General features: G+C 38.0%; 1 long non-coding RNA gene across 2 annotated transcripts in view; it reads right to left on the bottom strand.

The window, feature by feature from the left end:
• LOC135419508 (uncharacterized) overlaps positions 1–17,796 on the bottom strand; it is a 49,414-nt gene that overhangs the window by 28,566 nt on the left and 3,052 nt on the right. For both annotated transcript variants that reach the window (XR_010433031.1, XR_010433032.1), the window contains exon 3: positions 14,980–15,168. This is a non-coding gene — a long non-coding RNA (uncharacterized LOC135419508). The remainder of the gene's footprint in view (positions 1–14,979; positions 15,169–17,796) is intronic.

Genomic DNA, 17,796 nt, shown 5'->3' with positions numbered 1-17,796 from the left:
TTTAGCTCTTTCCATTCATATATAAAATAATCTACAGCACTGACCGGATTTCAGAAACTCCATCCTAATACAATTTACAAACTCTCTGCTGGTGTTGGAGATACAGACTCAATTTTCCTCCCAGTCTTCGTAAAAGTAACATATCTAAATTATTCATCTAAGAGTAAATAATGATGATGATTTACAGAGAATAAAATCACAAACTCAGCAGTTTTGATAGCCAGTACAAAAATCAAGGTTGCCACATTACACAAAGAAATGTTCTGATCCTAAGCAAGCATGATCCAAAATTTTAAAAAAATAGCACTGCCTGTAGCAGGTGGCAGACCCCATATCTTCCCTATTCCAATTGCTACCCTCCCAACTTAAAAAAAAAAAAAAAAATTGGAGTAGCTAGTGTTTTCCTACATACATATATAATTGCCACTTGCTGCAGGAGAGCAGGAGCTTTTATCAGAATTCCTACTGAGGAATACAATGGCCCTGCTGCATAAATGGTCTTGAGAGACAATGAACTGTATCCTCACTAAAATAAATCAATATATCTCTGTGCACCCCAGCAAAAGTAGGCTGAATTTACACCAGTCAATAATCAAACTCCATGAATTTTCAAGTAATTCTGAGCATGGGCTAGAAAACAATGCTGATTTCAATGTTGAAAATTATGGTTAAGAGCAGATTACCTCAGATTTAGACTTCAAGAAATGTGAACTAAGAGGTGAACCTGCCTTTTTTCTTTTTCTGAAAGGACTACATCCATACACACATGCCCAGGTTGAACTTGCTATGCTAATTACCAGACATGGAAGATGACACAAAAATACCTGCCCAATTTTATTGTGCAGCAAAATGATTTAATTCTGATTTTAGAAAAGTTTTATAATTAATGGACAAGAAAAGCAGAAGCTAACAAGTCCTTCACTGTTTGTGGACCATCTTTAGGCCCCAAATTGCCAACCACCTACAGAGAAAAATGGCCAACAGAACCGAAATGCAACCCCCATCATCACAAGGCGGGTGACTGGATCAGAAGAGACATGAGGAATGTGCCGTGTTGGGGGATGGTCCAAAGGTTGCTCTTTCAGGGCAGCAGCAGCAGTCTCAGTGACTCAGTCTTTAAGTAAGCACTTTCACTCAGCTTGCACTGAGCTGTTCCATATGGACAGAACTTTTCATCACCTCAGAAGTTACCTTTGGTTACAAAGAACACTAAATAATACAACATATTGGTTAAAATGTGGGGGGAAAAAGGAATTAAATGCAAATATTTCTGAAAATTGAAATGTAGCGTTCAGCATTTTGGGTTGGTAACTGCTGAAAAGGAAATTATCTTCTGCAAAGGTCGCTTCATAAATTCTAACAAGGCACTAAGACCTATTGATGGGCTGTGCAGGGCAGGGCTGCCTAGACCCAGCCTAGCCAGCTCTTCAGCCACCTCAATCCTCTTGTTGTCTCACACAGACATGCCCCACACTCGCCTCTAGCAGTTGGGAAGTTTTGTCTAAACTTTTTCTGCTACTTGTGGTGTTACATATAAGCCAAAATAAATTTATGTATCTGCCCAGTCCACAAATCTTCAAAACGAATTACACTTGAAAATAGGAACAAATCAATAGGGCAGCATCTGTGGATGGAGCTTTCAGACACATGTTCTAAAGTGAAAAAGCACTGAGGGCCTTCTCCATCCTTCACATGAATAGCATTTGTAAGCAGTGTATTTTATATTTTTCTACTCAATATACTCTTTTTTCCTAGACCAGATTTCCTGCCTCTGCTGTACAATCCACAGAGGCCTATGGATTCTCCCAAAGCAACTGGCTTTTCTCTTTCTAGAGCAATACATTGTATAATCAAGCTGATTTTGCTGTGGTTCAGTACCATTACAATTAAAAAATGACCTGGAAGGTGCAGTTTCACCACCGTTTAAGATGAACTACATCAATGGGAAAACAATTGCACCCCATAATATGTGGCAGGTAAAAGAGAAGAAAGTGCAACCTATTCTTTCATTACTTTAATTCCCCTCTAGATTATTTTGAAGGCTCTTTTATTTTTATTCTTTTACTCAGAATACACTGAAATGTAGATGAACACTCCAGCAAGTTGGTTTGCTCTAAGTTTTATTAGAGCTTTTAAGTTTCTTTAAGCTGCAGCATTTTTCCAAGTGAAGGACGAAAGCAGGGATTTACCCTCACGACATCCACTGAAATATATTTTTTGTGCTAGTATGAAGACTACGAATTAGCATTTTGTGATGTTCCTGAAATTAGAAGCCCCATGAACTAACCATTTTGTGATGTTTATGCTTTGCTTCATAATGCATTCTCCACAGATGAATCAAAGGGCCAAATGCAATTGCTGTTGTGAGATAATAAAGCATGAAGTGGTGTGTTTGGAATTAAATTTACATAAGACGAAGGATGGTGGGAAGTTTGCGATGACAGTAACAATGGGTGAGCACACCGCGGTGCCGCCTTCTCAGGAACCGCCGAACGAAACGGCGCTGCAGCAGCAGGAACAATTACAGCGGGATCCGGGCAGTCAATCAATTTGGAAAGGAGGAAGAAAACTTTTCCAATATCTTTCCTGAGTTTTACCATCAGAGCTATGTCTAGGACCTATATCAGAGTTATTTCCCTGTAATAGTCTTGTAATTCCGTGTGGCTTGTTGGTTTTGTGTTTACCTGTCTCTTAGGTTTTATAGTTACATCTCTATTGTTTTGTAGTTAGCAGAAGGTCTCCTGGATTAAAATAGGCAGAATCCAGCACAGAGCTCCAGAACCTAACTGAACCTACAGTTCAGCCCTTCATCTTCCACCTTTTTACTCCATGAGGAAAGCAGCCTTTTGTCCCTGACCCTGCTCTGCTGCTCTGGAAAGGCACTGGATGGAGGCAGCCCCAACCTCACAGAATACAGTCATTGCAGCTATGTCATAGTGTGGGACTGCTGCCTGTCCCATTGCCCAACACTTTGTGAGCCCTCAGAATGGAAAAGCATATGGTAATATTTAGTATCATTGATGTATTCTGAGTCTCTCACAGATATTAAGAAATTAGTGTCCCTCTTAACTTCACGTCACAGGTTCTCTCTCATCCTGCTGGCACCTGGGGGAAACTGAGGCATGGAGAAAAGAAAATGCTCCAAAGTCAGATTTTGCTTTCTAGAACTTGTGAGGCATTTTGTTTCAAAGAATTTGCACGTTTGCAGTTTTTAGCTAAAATTATTTTCAAGCTGTGTAAATACTCAAGCCGTTTAAAGGCATGGCTACTTAGGCACAAAATATTAAGACATTCCTTCAAAAAACAGGTAACACCACCCTCCCTACCCACCTTCCCTGGACTCATGTGCCACTTTGCTGGGAGAGGGACGATTAGAATTCAAAGCTTCTCAATTCTTAAGTATATTCAGCCATCAAACCTACTTAAAATAGTCATTTGCTCTAGAAATGACACTTTTCAGTTCCATTCCTGATCATGCTACAGCCAACTGCTAAAGCCAAGGGGGAAACCACAAAGACCACAGTGAGACATTCCCAAAAGGTGGATGGCATCTCTAGGTAGTGGCCGGTGCAAGATCTTACCAGCTTGGGTTGAGTGGCTGATGACAGATGCAGGAATCATGACAAAATTCAAAAATGAAAAGTTTTAACTGATATTAGTTGTTTTTTTCTTAAGCTAGCAGCACCACACTTCTGTGGAGCATGGAAGCAGGGGGAGGTCATGGCAGGTGGTGAGAATTGCTGCCCTGCCCTGCTGAACTATTGCTGACTGGGGGCCCAGGGCAAATACCATGAGAGAAGGGGAGGAGAGGAACTCGCACTCTCAAGGAGTTTGAAAAAACACTTCTGTGTTCAAATCACACAGAAGCTCAGTTGAGGGGTTTTTGGCCTGCATGTTGTTATTGGCTATTATCTTGTGGATAGTCTCACTGGAGGGTGGGCACCATGAGAGCTCATCACAGCACATCTAAGATTCAGCTGAAAAAAGAAGAAGGTTTCCTTTGGCCGATGAAAACAAAGGCAAAGGCAGCCTTTTGCAGGTTTTCACCCCATACCCAGGTTACACAACCGTTAAGACAAAGATAAAACTTCACATCTTATTCATTAGGGTCTCACTGAGTTCCAGAACACTCTGAAGTCGGAAAATATCTTCAAATGGATGTTTCTTAAAAAGATTAGGAAGCAGAACTCTAGTTAGCTTTTGTCTGTCTGTTTTGCTGAGGGTGTTATTCTAAGAGCATGCAGGAGATGAATGATCTACACTGAAAACCTTGACGCTTCTTTAAATGCCTTATTTTCATTTTTTAAGAAATATGACAGCAAGAATTAGTACTGGCTCTTCTATTTCAATAATGGTAGTCATGTTGAAGTGACAACAAACATCATTACATTTACATGCACATTTATGTAGACAAAAATTGTCATTACTTATTTCAGTGGAACATTTTATAATTTGCCCTATAAACAAATAAAATCTGTATAAGCTGTTTTTAGCCTTCAGCAGTATGTCAACACAAGCAACTTAGAGTTAGACTTACTGACACTTACTGGTAAGCATCTCCTTCCGTTTTTAAAATGCTTAAGATTAAAAATATAGTATTTTGTTCAGTTTTTATACTAATACAGTGAAAATACTTTTTGATTGCTGGCTGCAAACAAAAAGCAGATGGTTGAATGCCCTCAAATATTGTATATTTAAATGAAAATGGGAGAAAATAAAGACATAACCATGTGCCTGTTTTGACTTTAACGTTCTGAGTAGGGAATAAAATATGACAACAAAAAAGAAGATGCAAACTTGAGAAAAATATACACCTTCTCTTAGTCCATTTGCAGCAAAAAATTATTCTTCTACCATATTATTTACTTCCTCTGTTCTCACATCTGTCTTTTGTCTATGCTCTGATCACTGTTATAAACAATTTAAATACTTTGTACTACCCTGCAGAAGTCTTATGGCTGAGGCCATAAGTGCTGGAGCACTCACTTTACGTGGCTGTTAAGCACCAAAGGTAAATCATAGAAGGACAGAATGGTTTGAGTTGGAAGAGACCTTAAAGATCACCTTGTTCCAGCTCCCTTCCACGGGCAGGGTCACCTTCCACTAGACCAGGCTGCTCACAGCCCCATCCATTCTTGCCTTGAACATTTCAGGGATGGGGCAGCCACAACTTCCCTGGGCAACCTGTGCCAGGGCCTCATCAACCTCACAGGGAAGAATTTCTTCCTAATATCCAATCTAAACCTGCCCTCTGTCAGTTTAAAGCCATTTCCCTTTGTCCTATCATTCCATGTCCTTATCAAAAGTCCCTCTCCAGTTCTCTTGTAGGTCCCCTTTCGGTATTTGAAGGATTTTATAAAATGGGAATATTGCATAGGAAAAAGCATTTCCCAGCACTGATGGAGCTGAACTGGCTTTTCAAAGAGTTACTTTTTTGAACATACAATTGGATAATGCCAGAAGACTCAGGAAGTAGCAGAGCAGAGCTCCAGGTCTAGTGTAGTGGTCTTCTATAAATAATACCGGACTTTGAACAAAGATAACAAAGGAAGATCAGCTAATTAACCTATAGAAGACAGCACTGGAACAAACTTGCTGTTATATTTGGTTTGTCATGAGAATTTTTCATGGAAGGAGGTCTTTCCAGCAGAGAATGTGGGAGCAGAGAACCTAACTTGCTCTAAGATGTAGTTTCAAATATTTATTATCAGAATTATGTAACACATCTTGAGCTTTGTGCAAGAAACAGATTTAGTGGTTTAAGATGCTTCAGATAGTCTTGTCCTATGTTTCTATGCTAGGTATTAGCACCATATAAAATTAACACTGCTCAGCTCATTTGCAGAGCTGAGATAGGTACAAAACAGCACAGAATGGAGGAGGACTAATCTGGAATGAGGACATACACCTGCTCTTGTATTTCAGCTCTCCCATGATAACAGGAGCCAGATCTCAGCAACTGTTGCCAAAATGTCTGTGCACCTCAGTACAGAAGTTTCAGATTTTTTTATATTTCTTCAGCTAATTATTTTCTCTCCTATACTCATTTGCTAACAGTGGCAAGTGCAACAGGGAGAGACTTTATGAACCAGAGTGTGTAAAGAGCCTTGCAATCTGTCCATTTGAATGTCACCATTAGATTGTCATCTTTATGATTTAATACTCTCGCTGAGTCCATGTCACAGCAGAGCCAAAATCTGTCCCTGTTTGTGCTGAGCAATGTCTGAAGGAAATCTATTGATTTCAGCAGAATTATTTTGCATCAGTATGGCCAAGACCAGCATTTTCCCCTGGGAAGAGGACTTACAGTTCTCTTTAATATTGCCTGTTTTCAGTATTGGTTACATTGGGTCAAACTCAGCTTTTTTAGCAGAGCACTTTATACCCAGATTAGCTGCACTGAGGTAAACACAGTCATTCTACATTTACACCCATGCAGTTTGCCTGAGGATTTTATTTTGCTATTTCTTAGGGCCTTTGGTAGTCAAGATAGCTCTGTAAAAGTACTGACTGTGGAGGACAATATAAACTTTGCTATCACAGTAAACCAATAAAAAAGTCATGTAATATAAAAAAGTCATGTAAGTGTGACATACATGAGTGCTGATATAAGAAACTGAATAAGCAGCTGAAGAAGAGCTGGACACAGTCCCCTCACATGGGTCAGGGTTACAAAGGACTATCTCTGTCATATGACTTGGGTCAGTGTTATTGGTTCCAACAACACAGTCATATCTTCCCTCTCTTTTGAAATTCAAATGTGAACAAAATACATTGCGAACTACAAAGTTGGCAGTACAAACCAATAGAACCCATTACAGGAGTAGTTACTGCTAACTCCTGGTAGCTGTTACTATTGAATTAAAGAAAATAAAATGATAAGTTTCACTTTGAGACCAATTACCTGTTCCTTCATCCTCATTATAAAACATAATATAATATTATATGAGACATGGATTTAGCACAGTCTCTTACTCTTTCTTGCCTGAGAGAAAAATATCACTTGGCAAGTGCCATTTATTGTTAAATGAGATGTAAGAGTGAAAAAAGTCTTATGCAAGAGGTACCTTTGGGTATCATAATTACAAGAAAAAACTCTTAACAGACTTTCATAAGGTAAGAAAAGGAAAGCTGTATTTGGTTAATTCAAATGATTGCAGCATATTTGTTGCTGGTTTTAAATACTTTGAACAATTCGTGGATAGGTTCCAAATATATTTCTGTTAATGAATAGTGAAAATACAGCAAGTAGAGAATATGTGGTTTGCCTCTCTCTCCTTATTTAGATAACACTGCCACTACATTTATTTAGGTTTAGTATTGTTTTCTTCATAAAAATCTAGCCCCTCTCAAGGTGATGCAGGTGATAAGGCAGGCATATACAATAGATTTAGTATCAGGGGGTGAAATAATATGAGGAATAATTCAGGTAAGAAGCATTTTTTTCAGTCTTGGGGATGGGTGGGAGAAACCTAAAACTAAACCACATTCTCATCAGGAGAAAAAAAAAATCGTTTAAAAGCTTGTCATAAATGAAAACAATTTACTTGTGCCCATGTCCTTAAGTGCCACAAACTCTACTGCTTTTACTGCTACATTCTCTAATGATATTACTGCATATAGCACATCTCATCTAATCTGTTAGTAAAATCCTAAAGTCACTTATGTCAGTCTCTAATGCAAGCCAAATGAGTCTTCCCAGTAATAAGAAGCTTCGCAGAATTAGTTTTCGTTTTGCAGAAAATTGCCATTGGGGCTGGTACTTTTATCTAAAAATTTCACTCGTGCATAAGCAAAAAACTCATATATTATTTGGTTACATTCCATCAGTATGAGAAATAACATTGTGAGAATTCTATGCATGCTAATGATATATAGAAATCCACCTGCTTTCAGATAAAATGAGTTTAATTTTCTGTTGCCCACTGCCTGGTTGGCCTTTCATAAATTACTTATGCACAGCTATTATTAAAATAGAGGGAAAGCAAATTAGAAAGTCCTCATATCTCTCCACTGGATTTAACCAAGGCAGGGCTGTGACAGCTAGAGTCAGCGTTTTTGAAAAAATTCTGCTCTCTTGAAAAATTTTGCATCTCTATACAATTCTATGCCACTGTTGTAAACGTTCTGACCTGCCTTCTTACCAAATTAACCTAAATCCTTTCTATTTTTCAACATTAATGGAATCCTCTAGAGTCCTGCTGATATATATTAAAATATATTTATTGGTTAATTTGAATTCCAGCGTTTTGTACCTCATTTCCCAGTACTTCTGTTATATCTGAACAGCTTGGAGCTTTAGCATTAGAAACTTACAAATTAAGATAAATACATCTGACAATTATCAGATCAAAACAACTTAACTTTCATTGGAATATATGATTGCAAATTTCCCTTCCTGATGAAAGAGAAAATGAGGACTGTCTGCTTGAAACAGTTAATTGGATTTGAAAGTACTGTACGTTTCAGCAATCGGTGCAGCTTTTGGTTGGTCAATGACTACTTGACCTCCTGGTTTTCCAACAGACAATTGGTTTTCATTTCTTGAGGGTCTTTTAAGTCCATAGTTCATGGTGACTTTAAGTTTAATTTTCTGTTAATGATATTATTTTGCTCTTTTAAGATAAAACTTCCTTGTGATGTGCTGAGCAACAGTGGCAATCCCATTACTGTGTGAGGAAGGACACCTTCTCAAATTGCATTCTTTTAATATTGTCTCTGTGTGGTTACGCTTTTTCTAAATGCCATTTTAACACTTGGGGTTTGTATTTCACGTGAATTTAAAGGAATAGCTACTCTACTCCTTCAAAAAAATACAAACATAAAAAAAAAATTAAAAAGCCGCTGTGGTCACCTGCCCAGCCAAAGCTCCCTTTTAAATAACTGGGTCCCAATTCTAATCAGCTGCTGGTTTAATACCTTCCACTTCGGTAGACTGACTGATAAGAAGTGGTGTGGGTTAGTTTGGGCCAAGGACATGCCCTACAGGTTTCAGGCTCAATTTCTCTATTTCCAAGCCCATTACATTTGCATCCACACCGTATCACAGTGCATTAAGCCCGTCCACACAGCAGGCAGTTCCCTAATGCTGACAACAATTTTGTCCATGGCTGACACCCCCAGCACTCTGCTAAACCCAGCATTGCTAAGAAGACTCCTCTATAGTTCTTACACTAAAGCAGCTTTCCTAATGACTTGAAGTAATTATATCAGAGGCATTTTCCCCTAAATTAAGTTAAATGTATATTTATTTGTTATCTGCCACAGGTATTATTTTATTTCACATGGTATTCCCGCAAAGGACTAGAGGCACACAATGCTGGCCAGCCCTCAGGCTGTTGTTTCACAGGACAGCCCTGTAAATTTAAGGGCTATCTGCCACCAAGGGGGGCTGTCCTGCTCTTCCTCTACCTCTACACTTCAGCTCACAGGAACAATCCAGGAGAAAACCATCCACTTTTTTGGCAAGGTTAGTTTTCTGATAGTTTAGGTTCCTTAAGTGATTTAGGAGGAGACAATAAATGCCAAAGTGGAATACTAGTAGCAGAGAGAGTATGTGACTGGCAGTGAAGAGCAGATGGTTTCACAATGAGGTATTCCAAATCTCCATCCATGAAAATGCCTAAAATGTTTCTAGAATTGGTTCATATATAAACAAACTTATAGATCCAAACATAATTGTATACTGCACAAATTTAGAAATCTCAGAATGAGTCACATAAAAGTTGGAATCCTTTCTCATATGGAACATCCTCAAATTCTTTCCCTATTAATTTTGGAATATACACCTTTTTCTCTCATTTCTTCTGTTATCTAATCAAGAGGACAGGTGGCTAATTATTAAACATCAGGTTTTACCAATATCAAAAATATTTAAAAACTCATTACTCAGCTTCTCCAGCATTTTACCTATAAATATTGTTAATAGCTGCAAATACTTTAAATTTGTCTCCAGTTTTGAGACTTTTAGGCTGTACCTTCTACTCTCCAGGGTTAAAACTTTACATCCATCTCCCCCCACACTTCCATGACAATTTCAGTTATCATAGATTCATGTGAATCCAGGAATGTTCTTTAATGGAAAGTATATGTTGCAAAATTTGTGATAAAATGGTAAAAATTAGCAGGTAGGATTTTATACTGAAGTTCACACACAAAGATGCATATTATATGGTTGTATGCTCGAATGAATTGAACTGCAGTGTACTAAACACTATAGAATACTATTGCTGCCCACAATATCTGACTATTCCCCATGGTTTCCTCTCCCTCCTGACAATCAGTATCTGTAAATCACACCATGCACTCTGATGTCTCTCCTATCCTGCACAGTCAAGGCCTAAGCATTTCATCTTGAGGCTTTAAAGGAACACACATAATGCAAGGACTTTAAACACAGTGATGCAAAATCACTTGAGATGAATTACTGTAATCTATGGCTCATACTGCAGGTTCACATAGGAATTCTGGTCAGAACCCCACTATGGTAGATGTTAAGAGAGACAGAGAATAAAAGAGGTCATCCTTCCTGTCAGAAATTTGCAATCTAAATAATATAAATTGTAGACATATCTGTGAGCACAATGCACTCTGCTACATAAATAGCTCATGAGAAATCCATAGATTGAAATACATTCTCCTAAAACAATGACAGATGATTTTGAACAATAATGAGCAATTCCACTAAAAAAAAATTAAAAATCTGTTTCCAAACTGTTCCTGAACACAACAATTAAAGTATTCATTTCATATAACTTACCCAGATGCAGCAGACAACACTGAGTAAAAGCCTATAATGAATTAAAAAATGTTCTGAACATAAAGCACACTACAAACTATGACTTCCTTCTATACCCTCTCAAGTACAGAATGTCCTGTGCACTAGTAGAGGACATCCAATACTCTAAGACTGTTGAAATGCTATAATTAAAGGTCTGTCAGAGTTTCCATTAAATCCCTGATTTTCAGGGTTTAATTAATAATAACAGTGAAAATTAATGTGAGTAGAATTAAAGCCACTGTCATAGTTCTACTGCATATTAATTTCTGATTTTAAGTCTCTACAACATGTGGGACTGATCCAGCTTCCTCTCTTCAGTCAAAACTCCCATCACAGGGGAAACCTCTTTCAATGTAAAATTCCTCACTGGAGACAGGAAATATTTGTCTGAACATAGAAAGTGTGATCAGGCTCTGAAACACCTATAGCACTTGTATGGAAAGTTAAATGAACATTTCAGAAAGTCAGGAATTACTGAATTGCATAAAGTTTTGGAATAAATGTCTTAAGTGCAGTTCAAACTCATACACCTGAAAACCAACGAATATTCACAATTCCTCAGTCAATTCCTTCCCATTAATCAACTCAATATAAGTTTATCCATTTATCTTTGAAATATTAATATTCTTAATTATTTATAATTTTTGTAAGTAAGAATAAAGGGGTTGGCTCCATAATGGAAGATGGAGAACTGGAACTACAAGAGCAAATCAGATGTTCTGTTACTGAAACAAAGGCGACTGGCATTTTGAATTTGAGTGAAAATAATTTGGAACACAGAATATTCCATGAGATTATTCCATGAAAATAAGCACTGGTATCTCACCATACAACACTAGGAAATTTAATCTTTCACATAAAAGGATCAAATAAAACTACCTCAGTGTGGAAGTCTAGAGAGGGACCTGGCAGAATACTAGAGGATATTCAGTTCTCTTCAAAGTAAATAGTATTACAGCTGAAAAATGTGAAAGCATGAAATTTTCTCAACACTGCTATGAGAAAGAGACCCAGAAATACCAGACATGCAAAATACTACAGTGAAGGGTGGAGACAGTACGTTCAGGAATTGTTAAAAATGTTAAGAATATTTTGTTTCACCTAAAAGCACCTATTATAAAGTACATATTTTTTCTGTCCAGATTCCAGACTAATAGGTGGTATTATTTTATCTTACATTAAAATCTATGTTATAAGCCTATATCACACACTCCAGAGGTTAATAGAGAAAAAGGATCAATACTATTTGCTGTTAGGACTGCTAAGTAGGTCAAGGAAGTTCACAAGTAAGAAAACTTCACGTTACAAAGAAAAGTGGGGATTTATATTAGTGAAACTTATGATGTTGCATTACTGAAAAATGAAGTCCACTTAATCAAAAATTCATATTATATCATATATAATGATAAATAATAAGCTGAAAGCAAACAGTAGGGAATATAATCTGTTTTCAGTAAAGCTGGATACATTTGCAGCACAACACAAAGAGGGTGATAGAAGGTCAGCATAAAAGACTTTATGGTGATCTTGTATCTGTACTGTCTTGATATCTAAATGTGGGGATCCACTGTTGTCACTGTGCAAGTCACTAAAAGACACAGTCTTTGATCTGCAGGACTTAAAATCTAAACAGATAATATGGTCAAAATGTTGGAAAAGAAAGAATTATCATACCTTTATCAATCTAGAATTGAGGGTATAATTCCAAAGCAACTTAAACCAGAAAAAGAACTGCCAGGCCCTGCTTCTGTCCTCTCTATGTGCTTCCTACACCACTTGCTGAGCTGGCCTAGTTCACTATTCCAGCACAAAAATATCCCTTGAAAACTAAGCACATTTCTGTTACACAAAGGTACTGACATAGATCAGTAAAGGAGCTGACCAATACCTGAAGCAGCAAGGGACACAAACGTGTGGCCAGGTGGGAGAGGATGTAGGGGGAGGACTCGCTGCTTTGGGATAAGTCAAACATAAAGATTAAGTCATTTGTCATAATGCACTTAGAAAATCTATGGCATGCATCATATAAGTTTTCGATTATGAGAATAAGTATCTATAAATAGATCCTGGATAAGTTTAGGATGGACATTTCAAGAGACTTTTTAATCCCTAGAGCACCAAAAGTTTGCATCAGCCATCCTATGAGGTTAATAAGAGCAAAAATCATAAGGAGATTTTAGATGGAGCTTTGCATTATATGAGATGGTTGACAGAGATGATAAAGGGTTATGACTTGAAAACTCTAACATGTCCTTTCAATTCTATGCATTTTGAAATGGCTCAACTAATTCTTAACCAGGAGAAGCTGAAAAAAGCTCCTTCAAGTACACTGTATTGGAGGAAGTTAAATCAAAAGGAATGCCAATGCTGAAACTGGGAAAAAGACACAAATTTAAATCTGCAATCCCTGGGAGCCAAGAATAGTGCTCTTTACGTTTTGCTGTCGTCACTAACCAGTACACAGTGGTCAGACTCTTGACAGAGACAAATTACCAACCAAACCAGAATAACTATACTAGTAATCTGGAGTATATCTTGCTCTGCTTCCATAGTATTTCAGAGCTTAAAGAACTGAGAAATCAACCCAAAACTTTGCATAAGGACATAGTTTTCTCTAATCCATATCATGGTAAAACAAGGAATATCACAATGAAAATGGGAAAAGCCAATAACTGTTTCTTTATACCTATTGCTGAGCTATGAGCTCTTGTGTCAGATTTAAGCTAAGCACCACACCATCACTTTCTCCTCTCTCCTATTTTCTAATGCTGAAGTCACATGACAAACATCTGGTGATCAAAGTGAAATCACGAACTGGATAATTTCTATTTGGATGTTACTTTTTGGCTCCAGTTATCCCTGCAGCTGGAACATTTCCTCCCAGCAGCTCTATGCTATTTTGTGAGCAATGCTGGCAAAATGCCACAAATTTGTGAAAAACTTTGAAGGGGCTTAGTGTTAAAGACTTCTACTTTCCAATCAGTACAGCTTGAATCAATAGCACTGCTGCTAAACGTAAACAGGCATAATGGAAATTTTACAAAGCAAGACCATTTGTATGTAACATCAAAACCATCACAAAGTCCTCTTTCCATAAGAGTGCAAATCACATTTAGAGTAAGACCAGAGAGAAAAGCAAGATTACTTCGTGATGATTTGGTGCAAAATTCACTACACTCTTTACTTGATGATGAATTCCAGTCATATTGTCATGTACTTCAGGCTTCATCAACAGAGTGCTACACTGCCAAAAAATATGATTTTAGCACATCAGAACAAAGGTTATAAAAGAGAAACATTATTATTTGATCTTATGCAAGTAATAGTTCACAAAAATATTATTTTACAGTAAACTCTGCCTAATCATAAATTAAAAAAAAAGAGAAAGAGGAGAGAAAAGATGGAGGATTCTGCTGGAAGAATGAACATAGACTCAGGTATATGAAACACTGGCTAATTATGTGCTAAGATTTTGCTTCCATCAGAAATAATGGGAAATAAATGGGAAAAGATTGCTAAATACATTTCCACTGCAAAGGGAAGAAAGCAGTTACTAGTATGTTGCAATTGCAACAATCTGAATTTTTTTTTTGGCCTGCCATTATTTACATTATCTCATCTACATTAGCAATAAACAAAAGACAAACAGCACCTTCTGCTGCCTCTCAAGTCATACTTCAATGTGCTCTCAGAGTAGACATGCTGTTCATATAAGCATGGCTTAAGGTACTCCCAGAGAAAACCTTATGCTCACACACATTGTCCATGGGCACTCCAGATGGCAGTTAGTGTGGATGGCAGATGAAAAGCCCAGGAATCACATCATGCTCGTGGCTGCACCACGTGTGCTTTTTAACAGCTTTACACACTAACAGCAACTGGTTGAGCAGGTATAAGCAACCTTCTCCTGGCTTTTGTACATGTGTAAATGTATGGCCCCAATTGTAAGTAGCTGGAGGATTTACTGTTCAGGTCAGGTTACAGAAGCTGTAGGACACAACAGGGGATAGCCAGGCTTGGAGTCTCAAATTCCTGTGTGATACGTCTGCAGCTTTGCACAGCTCTTGGTCCCTCTCCTCTCCTCTTACATTTAGACTCTGGCTGCTTCTGCTCATAGAGCTGCTTTTCTCAAGCCCATGGCTATGCTTTCAAATTAGCAGGAGTAACTGGACATGGAGACAGAGAACAGTTGCTTTTACCAGAACTTTTGTAAAGAACTTGCTGGGAATTCCTCAGGAAAACTGTTCTTCTCAGAATTGAAACTTTTCACAGGAGTTTACCAATTTTAGTGAAACTTCAGGGAGAAAAGCATCTTAAGTCCAAGACAGGATTTCTGACAAAGGTACGAACGAGAGGCATGGTCAGCAAACCGGGATATAGGTACCAGCCTGGAAAATCAAAGACAAAACATTCAAGTGAACCTGAGGCAGTGTTTGTAAAGGTGCGAATACAACACTGTACTTATTAGAATACCTACATTTTCCAGATAGTTGCCAACACAGAAGCTGCTCGGGTGCATGAGAATCTTGGATGTTGACCCAAGTTATGTCTTGTACAACACTGGCACGATCCGTAAGGACCATCTCTCCTGAGAACACCAGATACACAGTGTTGGGTGGGTGCCCAGTGTGTCTAGAAACTCCAGCCTTAGGGAAGATGTAAATAGGAGCTCACCATGAGCATAGAGAAGCAACAACTGGAAAGTTGCCTAAGGACTGTGAAAGTGCTCTCACAACATCCGTTTGATAATGAAGTTACTCCGATGACTCCAGTGAAATTATCCATACTTTATACAGGAGTCAGAGAAAAATGAAGCTGTTTAAACTGTGAAAACCTTGGCTTGTACATCTTATCATGCAAATTAAATTAAAAAAAAACTCCATGGAAGTAGTCCAAAGAACTTTCTCTGCATGTGGGTGTAAGTCATTTAAGTCATTCAGTGAGATGGGATAATGGCCATTACTTTTTACCAGGCCAGTTCATATTGTGACACTGGGAGCAAGACAGTCTGTCAAGTTTTTGTCTGCAGTGCCTAATTTTTCAGCACACTGCTCCTGCCCTCCCCTCCATTGTGTCAGGAGTGCATTAGGTGTTGGAAGGGCAACAAGAGGCTCAACTAGTGGGTGGAGAGGCTGGAGGAGGGGGACTGAATTGTAGGCAGCCTGCGGAGTCTGCTGGAAGGGCTGTACTGTCTTTATGGCTGATGTGTATCTATGTCCCTGTGCCATATTACATGGAGGGGATTAGAAATAGGATTTCTGATATTTCAGCTGACATGACAGGAGTGATAATTTCATGCAACTGTCTATTTTGCAACCTCAATTCAAATATTCTACCTTTTAAAAGGGTTGTATATATTTTCATCTGTACTCCTGGGCTCAGAACCTTTGTCTGCAATGACTGATACAGCAATGAAATGCACTTCAAAGAGGCTAATTCAGAGATAATGTTTTGTATCTCTAGGTGTACCTTACTCACCCCCTAATGATTTAAATGGCAATATGAAATGGCAATAAGTGTTAAAATACTTCCGAAATCTCAGAGTAGATTGTAGATATATGTAGTTTGGAAGATCTTTTGAAAATCAAGTCTAATAGTGTTTGGGGTTCTTTTAGCCAAGGCCAAGGAAATAAAGAAACAAATTAACATAAAAATATCTCAACTCTAAGTACAAGGTATCAGGGTCACTGACTATAAATATAAATAATGCTGCTCCACATAAACCTTAAACAGCTTACTGCGACTACTAATATAAATTTACAGTATTTACAAGATTAATCTTTTTAAAGAAAATTACAGGATCATAATATCAAACAAGATTATGCTATGTCCTATAAAGCATTTTACTATACACAGAGCAGTAACATGACAGCAAATATGCACTTTAGAGACATCAAGTAACTACTGCATGAAGATGCTGACACTCCATGCCAAATACTAAGCACAGCAACAAGTCTTGGGGCCGTCTGATCTCCCCGCACAAAACACTTGATAGCCTCAGTGTAAGTTTGATAGGCAATGTATAATTTTTCATGCCTCCATAGAAATGTACATTGGACTATTCCAACTATAATATAGAGATGTAAGATTTTGTAATCATTGGCTGTTGAAGCAGAAGAAATTCCAGAAATACTACAATGCAGATAGAATGGTCAGGAAAGAGATCAGAGTAGCTGCACTCCACTAGAAAGAACAATAGACAGAGAAAGCTATAAGCATGCTGCCTTGAAGCTCTGATTTTTCTGTGTCCTGTAACTGAGCTGAGGGCTACTCAGCTATGGAATACTCAGCTGTGTGGCCATTCTGTCACATCTCACCACATCCACGAGGAACATCACGTCCATTGAAAGTCACGGCTCATATGTTCAAAAGGATATGCTGTTGTAATCTTTAAATTCTTCAGTACCTTAAATATGTATAATGGCTTTTGGCTTTTCTCTTTTATCAAACCTCCCCTTCCCTAAGAGCTGGTCAAAGCACAAGCTATGTGTAGTGCCAGCAGATATTTAATGATGACAGATTATGTGCATCCTTTACCAGAAGGAAATTGTTTTGTATACTACCCATTAGTAATTAAAGCTGGATTTTCAGAGTCAGTAGAAGCTAAAAGTACAGGAGAAGCTACTTACAACTTCATGATGACAACAGAATCTGTAATAAATAGCAGTGCACTCTGTATTCCAAAAAGACTGCAGCGTGCCAACAGACATGTCTCACAAAAGCACCTTACACCACTAAAGCTGTAACATGCATTTATTAGTATATTGTTTTTTTATTTAAGGAAAGGCTACTGCAGTAACCCTTCTGCTGGCAGATAAATGTAACATGCAAACAGGTATGACCAGGCTTCACGATACCCCAACTTGCTAGTCAAACGAATAGCATTTTTATTTTAAACTGAATGGAAGGGGATTAGGGTAAGAAACTCCCTCTATTGACCACTGACATTGTTTATCATATAAAAGGTAATTGCTTAGAGAAGATTCCATCTCCTTTTGCTGCAGAAAATGTCCTGG

This window comes from Pseudopipra pipra, chromosome 10 (genome assembly GCF_036250125.1).
Source record: "Pseudopipra pipra isolate bDixPip1 chromosome 10, bDixPip1.hap1, whole genome shotgun sequence".
NCBI lineage: Eukaryota > Metazoa > Chordata > Aves > Passeriformes > Pipridae > Pseudopipra > Pseudopipra pipra.
The sequence above is the reverse complement of the archived record's forward strand: the minus strand, read 5'-3'. Positions and strand labels throughout refer to the sequence as shown.